The 11,317-nt window shown below is 45.3% G+C and overlaps 1 protein-coding gene across 1 annotated transcript in view; it reads left to right on the forward strand.

Annotated features, from left to right (window-relative positions):
- The window catches only part of LOC105831392 (protein Tob1), a 90,886-nt gene that overhangs the window by 12,527 nt on the left and 67,042 nt on the right, over window positions 1-11,317 (forward strand). Inside the window, exon 2 of the mRNA XM_012671477.3 lies at window positions 5,114-5,180. The gene's annotated coding sequence lies outside the window, so the exon portion shown is untranslated. The remainder of the gene's footprint in view (window positions 1-5,113; window positions 5,181-11,317) is intronic.

The raw sequence follows: 11,317 nt of genomic DNA on the forward strand, positions 1-11,317 counted from the left end.
ATTTTTGAAGGAATTCCTTAGATAGAGTATTTTATTTAACATGTAGGGTCTACACGAAGCTTTAAAAAAAAGGAAAGTTGTGAGAGTGGATGGTGCTCACTAAACTGAACGCAAATTGTTCAATCGACGTAGATAAAAAGTCAATTGTGATCGGATACAGTAGTAAGTTTGTTCCCGACAAGTGGTTTGAATTTATATGCTTTTTGGTTTCCAATGAATTCCTCTGCTAATTTTACATATAAATATTAATCGTCCATGCAATTTAAAATATTTTGTAAAATATTATGCGAAGTATTATTGCACTTTTCGATGATCTTCCTTTGATATTTTTATATGCAAAACGATGAGAACCGAATCGATTTATTGTTATAAAAGGTACAAATGGTTATATATTTAAATCTTTTTACCAAGATTAACTTTTGCCAATCAATTATACTATTTGGACATTTCTTACTTAAACTTACTTTACTACTTACATTAGTGCTATGGGTTTACCATGTTCTGATCGTCTCTTTTAACATCCAGTGTACAGCATGTTAGATCAAATTTGTAGCCATACAAAGTAATGCAAAGTCCGTTTTTTATTATATATATTATACAGATATATTGAAAATTAATAAATTTAAATCGACCGCACCTAAGTGATTGATCAAATTTATAGGTACTTATTATAAAAGTAGCGTTTCGTACATCCCTATTATTATCATCTACTTAAACAGTATACATTTATGTATCGTTTACTACGTTGGAATTATGGGCCTCGATAGTTTGCGCATGGAACATAATGAGAAACTTCCGTGCGGGATGTGCAGGTGAATCGAGTTGCCGACCGCGCGCGCCAGGTTTAATTTCGCGATTTCGATCAATTTCGGTTGATGCGGCCGTGCGCTCGCGGCGCTCGGACGGAGGAACTTAAACTCCGACGGCAGCGAAACTTCACTCTCACGGCGGGCGCACCGTGGCCGAACGCGGTTCAATAACCTCGCGTGCCGCGATCCGAAATTGCGAATAAGGGTGGTATATGCACGGGCAAATGGAAGATCGCGATAGCGTAGCCGGCAGGAGCGGCCACGAAATATTCCGCCGCCTCCAGGCGCTTTTCGTGCGGGTTGGTACGATGCCCGTGCGCGCCCGATCGATCACCTTATGTCCGCCCGTTAAAATAGACCGTCACCCCTCCCCCCCCTCTTCCCCTCCCTCACCCCCGTACTCTGCGTCATCACCGTGCCCTTGAGAATTCCCAACCCTCGTGCGACCTCCGTTCGTACGTCTAAATACGACATGAGCACCCCTAACGATTCCTCATAATTCTCCCTCCTCAACTATCTTTCACCCGGTCCCCGGTGCAGTAACTGGGGCACTTGGTTAAATGTGTGTGTGTGTGTGTGTGTGTGTGTGTGTGTGTGTGTGTGTGTGTGTGTGTGTGTGTGTGTGTGTGTCGCCTCGTAACACGTGCGTGTACGTGCTTGAGAGAGACCCGCACGAATTTGTCACCAGCGTTAATTGCTACACTCGTCGGACATCTCGAAACGAGACAACGCACGTAACGAGCTAAAGAGCTGCAATAAGGAAGGAGAGAATTGTACTTTTTCTTCCCCTTTCAGGCTGCACACACACACACACACACACACACACACACACACACTCGACTCGACTTGGAGTCATTTCGAGAAGGTTACTCGTGATGCCGACGCGGTAGCTTCGTTTCCTCATTTTTTTTTCCGCCACCCTACAATAACCATTACGTGCAATTTGTGTGTCGCAATTTTCTCGAGCAAATACCTCCGCCGTTAGATTGCTCTCGCTCACGACAGATCCCGACGACGAGCTGTCGCTACTGATTTAAATCTCGGCGACGTAGTTCGGGGCGTCTTGATTCGGAATACGTCGATGCTCTCGGCGTTCGAATAAATTGTCCTGCGAGGGAGAGAGAGATATATGTACGATCCAGCTATACATACGAGCTGCTCTGCGCTTTCCGTCTTTTCTTTTGCCACCGAGAAGGATGCAGGAGACAATCCCGTTTTCTGGAGCGAATGTTTTCCGCACGATCAATATGTCCCTCCTCCTTTTCCACCCCCGCTGTCATCGTCGGAACTACCCTCGTGCCCCTTAAAAGGGTCGTTCCGTCGAAAGCATCTTGTACTTTCCCTTATTGCCGAGTCGTGTAGACCGGTCTTGATGCCCGGTTGACCTCTTTTGGCGTCTGTACCCTGACGTACCGTTGACCCTGGAAGACTCGAGTGCGAGAAAGTTGCATGATTACGCGAGATGGCTCTTGCATTTTCACCAACGGGCCTGCACGCTACCACTTCGAGCAGAATCCATGGCGAATGTCCATCGCGTCATGACTTTTTGTTGCCGTTAGAGTAGAAAAAAGTCTCGTGACTTTTTTTTCTTCTATATATAGTTCACACCCATCCTACAAAGAGATTTTTTGTGATTAGCGGACAATGTCATTACAATTGGTATATTTTAGATCGCCATATCGTCATTATATTTTGCAATTTTGTGTTTTATATTTCATTTTTTGTTTACATACACTTTAGCCGCCTGTTAGTTTTTACGATCGGTCTATCAACACGGAGCCTGTCACCGATTATCGAGCGCCCTTGCGTCACTCGCGAAAAAATAGCAGATAAGAAACGACAGGCGGAAATGTGATAATACCTTCTTTTTCGCCGGTGAAAATGCGATTTCGTGGCACAAATGAAATTATTTCGAGCCCCAGAGGCCCAGAACGGAGTTCATTGTCCAATCGGCGCGGCTGTCGATTGTATCACACCGCAGCAACAGCAAAAAAAAAGGGACATTCTACTTCATTGACGGACGGATCGCCGATCACTTTCCCCCCTCCCCCCGCGCCGCGTCCACTCGCCGCGGCTCGAAAACCACCTCGGCAAGAAATGGCATCGCGACGCGGTTGTAACACGCTCGCCATTATGAAAGCGATCATTGCCACTTTGCATGAAACCCCCGGAATTTCACGCGACGAAAGCGACCGGCGCGCGGTCGTGATTACGTCAACGGCGCGCTTAACTTCCTGTTTACGTTTGTTATTTATTTCGCGCGGGGATCGACGTCGATATCGTCATCGGTATACGCGTCACGTGCAGATCCCGGTTCAGGCTCTTTCGGCTCTGACGATGACGTGGACTCTCTCCTGCAACCGTTTTAAAATACCGAATTTTCGAAAGTATTTTCGGAATTTTTGCTCGTTAAAATTTAGTGTCGTTCAAAACACGAATACAGGGCACTGTATCGCGCGCGCGGACGAGAAAACTTGCTCCCTTCGAACATTCCAGCAGCGAAGTATTTTGTACGCATCGATAATCGATGACGCGACGCATTCGTGCGTTCTACCGTTTCAGAATGTTTATTGTAAGACGCTGCACGTATGCTATTTCGGTCTCCTCGGACGGCAGCGGCGGCGGCGGCAGCGGCGAGCGTCTGCGTCTTCTTACCCTTCCCCTTCCTCCCACCCCCTGATTGAATTTCATCGCGCGCGCGAGTTGTCCTTTTTCCTTCTTTCGGGGATTATTTCGAAATTGGATCAGGTCAGCCGTCCGGGGGAACGTGACTCACGCTCGGCGGGCGTACCTCGCGAATTTTCCTCGACGGCTCGTCGGACGATGATGATTACGGCATTCCTACGTGCGAACGTCAGCGAGAGCGTATTAAGAGCCGCCGTTGTTTTTTCTTCGCCGCTTCTTCCCAAATGCTCAACAACAATAACGTGCGAACAAGCGATAACGGGAAGTCTATTGTTTATATTGACACGCGCGCCGCTGAATCACTATTGATGTTTTCGCGGAGAGGATTCGTAAAACGAGTAGAAAACGAGTAGAACGCACGGGCAACACATGCGCCACACGTGTTGAACTAGGAAACTTGTGTGTCGATAACTTTTTTTTTATTTTACCTTTTTTCTCTATTTTTTTTTTTCATTGAATATTTTTTTGCAAGCTCTCTAAGGGGAGAAGAGAACATCTGCGCGTGTGTATTGCAAAAACTAAATTGCAAGAGTAAAATTCTATAACAGCTAGAAGTTGTCAGAATAATGGCGTTTTCGACAGGTGCTGGGTTAACCCGTCTTTTTCCTCTAGAACTGGCCGATTACCTGGTTATTCCTCTCTTCAGAAGAATGACCGTGATTGGCCTTATGACGTCATTAATCGCTCCCAAAGCGATTAATCCGGGCCGGTCGAAAACGCTATAAAAATTCTTTGTTTAAATTCTCGAATATATTTAAATGTACGTTTAAATTCCTTCAAACGTTCATTTTTATCGTTAACATTGGAGAATTCATTATTCGCATTCTTTAATAAATAGCTTTATATTGTTTGTTATTGCACATCGATCAAAATACGACGTGGAAACGCGATGGAAAAAATTCGGGGGGAGATTGGCGAAAATAAAATTCAAAGGTCGACGTTATGTATTGTTCATGAGCTTCATTCGCAACGGAAACGATTGTTTCGTGGTTATTCATACGAAGCGCAAACAACTTCGGCGACGCACGCATGACCGCGCGGAATTCTTCAACTTGTGAACTTCATTAACGACACTTGACGACTGTGTTTCGGGCTTTCACGGTCGCGGTAATTTGTTGTCGAGAGCGACTTTCGTTCCGCGTTCTCTGTGATTGAGCAACTTTATTTCATTTCTGTCGAACGATTCTTTTCAAAGAAACTTGACGCATTCTTCGATATTAGACTCGCTCGACTCTTTCTAAGCAGCTCTCGCGAAAGTTTGCGACTGCAACAAATTCGTCATTCGTTGAGTTTCCCCGCCCGGAACTTCCCTACACTCGTGAAGATCTGACGCAAATAAGAAAATTGTCGAGTTCGCGTGACTTCGTCAATGCTGGCGGGCAAAAAACGCGGGAGGGATTAAACCTCGGGGGACTTATGGCGTCTTGTAAAAAATCTCCGGCGGAGCGTAAAGTGGATATAATTGCACTCTTTTATTAAGGCAAAAGCCGCGGCTCATTTCCGCCGCGGTAAAAATTGATTCGCGAGCTCATGCGTGCGATTGATAATCGATAATATAAGTTTAGCGTGTTAATGCCGGCATGATATATAACCAGAGTTTTCTTTGTGTGTGCTTGCAGCTGAAGGACGTGCTCGAAACTCAAGAATAGAACAGAGAGGCAGATCTCCACGCGGGCGAACAATAAGGTAAAACTTTCCTGCCGCAGATAATGGAATAGCCGCGTCGCGCCGCGCGTATACAAAGAGCCGCGCGCGGAACTCTCCCTCGCGCGCGTTCGATCACGCGTTTTCAAGTGACGCGGAATGCGGCGCGCGCTTCCGCTACCAAGATAACGAAATATATACGACAACGATCTTACGGAAAAGCCTTGCAATTAACCTTTGGCGCGCTCATTAGCGCACCCGTCTTTGTCGCGACGCGGATTTATTCGCGCGCGTTATGTAAATCCCGGCGGCGGAGTGGAGATCACAATGATACACATTAGCGTTTATCGTTGCGCATCGCTTCTCGGAAATGGCGGCGCGGTATCGTCGATTCGAATCCGCGATTAAACGGCGATAAAACGGCACTTCTCGGGATCGACGTCGTCGGGACGCGCGGCTCGTTCGCGCGCGCGCGATGGCGCGAATTTTTTCCCCTTCGTCTCGCGGGAAGAAAAAGTACATGTCACTAATACCGATAAGAAACCGATTTGCAATTACGAAACGTAATTATATACACGAAGCGAAGCTTATACTATGGCGCGCCTTTGATATACCACACTCTATCGATACCTGATAAAACGTTTAACCAGCGGGACATTACCATTGATCTCGGTCAACCGCAAATTCAGTTGAGCAACTTGACATTCGGTTGATAAGCGAAATTTACGAGCTCGATCATATCCCGCTTATCAGCGGCAAAAGTACGCTGGTTAAACCGCACGGGCCACCGCGTGTCCGCGACGATATTTACGTATTACCTCGTGAAAATTATCGCGACGAGCAGACTGCAGGTGCAATTAGCACGAATCTCCTTGTCTCTCGATAAAATGCAAGATGTAGACTACATTTTAAAATTAATATTTTGAAATTGACAATAAAAATTCATTAAATTAATTTAATAAGTAAATTCGTTAAAATTAGAAATTTAATTATTAAGTTCCGTACATTTATCAAATAGACGACCTACGTTAAATGTATAAAATTTAGATTCTTATTTTATATATTGAGCGGGGAAATTAATTGTAAAATATATGATTGGCGTTGTGTGTAATTACCACGGTGGCGATTTTACATCGACACTCATGCATCATTCCTCATCTAAAGATACATCCTGAATCACATGCCGCGGCATTTTTTCCTTACTATTATCATGTTGGTACCTCGCTGATTATAATTCTTCACTTTGCACGAGGACCACTATACGAGCATCCGTTCGCCATAACAACGCTATTTATGCCACTTGCTCTGGAAATAGTTTCACTGGCTAACTTCCAGACGATATTTTTCACTTCTACGTTAAGCTCGCGGCACGTAACTTTAACGGAGCGGCAGACAATCGATGACCCATCCAGCACAATACGAAAAAACAAGCGAGACAAAGTTGCCAATGTAATTGTAATGGCGGCCGGTTGGAATAGAATCAACATGCATTATAACGCGAAATTCACTTCCATTCATTCAGTCGATATTCCCGGATTAAAATCGAAAATTCTAACGAATAAATTTCCTTTTGATATAAAATTGCTGCTCACGCCCGTGAAAAGAATGTCAATAAATTAAATGTGCGCGAGTAGTTCTTTAGCATATTGATTATTTTGCAATCTTATTTCCTCCAGCGTAACCTATCTTTGGTTCGAATTAATGAATTAAGAATAGAAAAATATGTTTTCTTAATTAATAGGAGATGCATGGGTATTTAAACAAGATTTATTAAGCATATTTTATATTCTTGCTACATGAGACAATAATAGATTATACAAATTTTTTCTGCTTATCTCAACGTGCGTTTCGCCCAGAGAATTCTCTCTACCGCTACGAGACGCCGCGAGACACTTGTTTGCGAGACGTAGAGCCTCGTCCACCTGGCTTCGCAGCGTCTTTACAGCTCACGCGATCGGAACGAAGCGGCGCGGACGCGCCGCAGCGCCGAGACATGCGTATACATACTTATACTACACGGTCACGTAATGCAAATATATAATAACGTCTCTAATAATACGGCGAGGTCGTTCTTCCCCAAACTCCCGTGGACGCTCGCGGGTCTCGCGACCGTTACGACACACCACGTTGATTTAAATTTCAGCCGTACCGCCAAGCGGATCCCCTAATGTTCCGGTCGGCGCGACAATAAATCGCTATAGCGACGTATTTGCTGTTGCCGCACGCAAAAGTGCCACGAGAGCCCTGGCAAGCGTTCGCTTTTCTCGCGGGAAGGAAATCGAAAGATTCTCTCTCCTTTTCTCTCTTGAACGGACGCGACGCGACAAGAAACGATTAGAAATCTATTGTCATTTTATATCTTGCCATTTGATCGCGGATGTATTCATTATACGAAGATGGAGCGAGTTGCGAGCCATAACTTTGCGCAAAATCTGATTCAGCTTTGCGTGTCCAGTCGCCAAACGAAGTAAACATCTGCGAGAGAACGAGAAAGGTTTGGGGAAAATATCGGAACTTTTTAACGATAATTAATACACTTGTTCACGGCATTCGATTTTTCCTCACCGCCCGGCTCGTGAGTCTTGTCTCTTTTGCCACGCTCGTTACGTAATAACGGCACAGCCAAAAACGTCAGTGGCGTTACGCGTTCCGTTACGGGAATTGTTTTTCCGTTATATATTGAAAGTCCGCTTTTTCACGGGGGGGGGCTTGGCACTGCGAATTTCGCTCGCATTAAATCTACTCGGATCTAGGCGAATGAAAATGCGCGCGATTTGTACGCGCCGTTGATCAATTAACTTTTTAATCTAATTTTAATGACCGCGTACCAGCTGCGTGACCGTAGCCAGAAAGGAGGTATTTTTTTTCCTCGTACGCATCAAGCAAGTTTCGCGCGTTTTGTATGCCGTGCACGTATCGCACGCACACACACACACGGCACGCACGCATGCATGCGTGCATGCATGCAACGGTCGGGTCTCTCTCATTCACGCTGGCACAGCCGGTCACTCGGTCGGCCGTGATATTCCTGGGATGACACACGCCGCGCACCTTTGCCTCTCGTCGGAGAGATGAGACCTCTCTATTTATAAATGTAGGTCGCCGGCGTGGCACTCGACACGGTGTGTGTGTGTGTGTGCGTTTCGTCATTATTACGGCTCCGAGGGAACGCGCGACAAACGGCAGCCGTCGCGGATCGATCGGGGGACCTCTTGGATCGAATATTTTTTTTTGAAAGGTTGTCGAAAAGTAGCGCGACCGCCGAATTGTGTCAATCCGCGCGGCAAATTAATCGGTACGAGGCGGGCGCGGCCTTATCTATCGGTCAAAGATAGAGTGAACATCATACGAGATACGATATATTATTCTTGTAAACATAAATAAGTACGCTGATCCCACGTACGCGCTGCTCGATCTCCCGGAGCTCTCCGTGTTTTTCCGAAGAAAGCTCCAGTTTCTATTTCGGTGTCTCCTCGCATTTCGCCAGGTACTGCCCCATTTATCTCCGGGCGCCCGATGTTATTCAAAACAATGTCTCCGCAATAATTTCCACCGTGTGTTTATTGCCACCGTCGTCTGTATTTTATTATTGCACGTCGCACGGCCGGTGCGGTTGCGGATGAACTTTCTAAAGCAGGTTACTTCGGTCGTCGTAGCCGCCGCCGTGCGCATCGGCCATTCTGCCGGCCCATCGACACTTTCGCAGAAGTGAGTCGGCAACGGAGTCACGAAGCGTACCCTGCGGAAAGAGGGAAAGAAGGAGAAAAAAAAAAGAAGAATATATTCGCTCTAATTCGCTCGCGACGCGGTTACATTTTACGCCGTCGGGTAGCGGCAACAAGGTTAGCGTTAGTCCTCGAGGAGTTCTCGTCAGTCGCGTTCGCTCGTAACTGGAAATTGCACCTCTGCCTCGCGCGTGAAGACACGGGCAGAGCGAGATGGATGAGAGAGAGAGAGAGAGAGAGAGAGAGAAAAAAAAAGAGAGAGGGAGAGACGGAGCAGCATGCTCGTAAACACGATTAAAAGGGATTGGCACGAATTTCGTCGGGTGCGTTCCCGCTGAAGCTCGGAGATTTCTGGAGACTCTCGTTAAACCTATTAAAATACTCAGTAGTAGTAGTAGTAGTAGTAATGGTAGTAGTAGTACGAGTAGTAGTAGTAGGAGTAGTAGTAGTAGTAGTAGTAGTAGTAGCAGTAGTAGTAGTAGTAGTAGTAGGAGTAGTAGTACCGTTGTTTTGGACGCTTCTCGTTCGGTGTTACGTGCGCCACTCAATCCGACACAACAAATGCAACTTGCTTCTTCGATCGCTCGCTCCCGCTCGTCTCTATTCATTGCGTCTTCGCAAAAAGTAGAATTTTTTTATAGACGTTGTACGGACGCCTGAGGCGTCTCACAATTAATAATTACATTTTTTTCTCCTCGACATTAAGTGACGTATCGCATTCAAATTGATTATTAAATCTCGTGAACGCATAAAAGGCAAAAAAAAAGCATTTGCTTCTCCGCGCGTCGTCTTCTCGAAAATTTTATGAGCCACTTCTGACGGAACGTATTTTCGCGAGACTGCGAAGTCACGGTATCGGAAACAGATTAACGAAATCTGGCTTTTGTTATTGCGCGATGCGTTTGACGGAGAGGAGAACGGGAAAGCGTATGGGGGAGTACAGGAGGAACATTGACGCGCAATCAGATAACAGTGGATGCCTACATGAAAGCCGTTTTTCAATCTCGCAAGCGAGACGGCGCGGAACGGAATGCGTATTCGTGACATTTGAAGGGGTGGTCTTAAATTAAAACGGTTAGAGGCGAAGAAGAGCAGCTGGTAAAGTTAAAGAACGCGGCGATTGCCACACCGCTGCTTTTGGCTGTGGTTCATTCCGACCGCCTTTTGCTTCTTCTTCTTCTTCTTAATCGTCGTCTTCTTCTTCTTCTTCTTCTTTCACCACGACAATATGTTCGATTGACCAATCGCGAGTCGACAATCCGTCTGACTCGCCGTACATTTTTCGGCACTGATATTTTTAGAGATGCGCATGATAATCGATTCAACGCGCCGGTTTGATGAAAAATTTGTCTAAGTAACGACATATTTATTAAATCTCTGGTCTTCCCATATCAATTGATGCGTCAGATTAATCTCACTGACAGCGGATAAAGCGCCTGAAACTTCGGGCCATCTGTTAAACAGAGGAAACTGGTTTATCGAATCTTATTTATCAACACGAACCTAGGCACTTTGTTTATCATGTCACATGGCTTATGCCAGATTAATACATGTCTCGAAAACGGCCTCTAAATGCCCAATAACATCGTACAATGTTTCTCTAATAGATATACAATGTAAAACAAATTTAGTACGGCCGATCAATTATAATATTGTACAATCTATTGCGGCCACATCGTTCTTTTTACTGATGTAACCGCAGCGCCATGTTGTTTATCCTAATTTTATCTCTAACTATGTACGACCTCGTGTCTAAAGTAAGTCGATTAAAAATACATTGGGGACAATCGTTAAAAGTTATTTCGATCGCGTCGAAGGAAAGATTAAATATCACACAAATGTCTATGATATCTCTTTATTTTGTTGTAATATTTGTACAGAGCTAATGTAAAATCTTTATAAATGACTGGGAAAAAAGAAGATTTGATTACATCATCTGTGACTTAATGATATAACCGTTGTCACGGACATTAAGAGTGTTCGGAAGATACGTGAAACACATTAATTCCGATTTACATGCGAACTGTTTACAAGCATCTCTCGGAAATTGCGTAACGAATATAATTATGGAGAACGTCGCGTGTGAAAACGTGCCGTCGCAGGAAAATTCGTAATAATACGTGATGTCGTTATGCTGAATTAAGATACCACGTCCGACTGCGAGGCAGACTAATCGTTACCGGTACTATTCCACCACTATCTAGCTGCCACCGGCTTTTATCGCTCTGTACTTTATTGCACATCGCGGCTGGCTGACTGCTGCTGGTACTATTCCACCGGATCGAAAAGATGCCTTTGCCTCGTGCGACACATTTTCATACACAAAACGTCACTTCGCGGCATTGCCGTGATGAATCAGATGACGTACGTATGCCGTATATTATGCCGCGTAACGAGCCGTGACGAGCCGTGTATACGAAAGTCTTTTATTATAGCGTCGAGATTTCATCGCCA

Source organism: Monomorium pharaonis, chromosome 4, assembly GCF_013373865.1.
Source record: "Monomorium pharaonis isolate MP-MQ-018 chromosome 4, ASM1337386v2, whole genome shotgun sequence".
Lineage (NCBI taxonomy): Eukaryota > Metazoa > Arthropoda > Insecta > Hymenoptera > Formicidae > Monomorium > Monomorium pharaonis.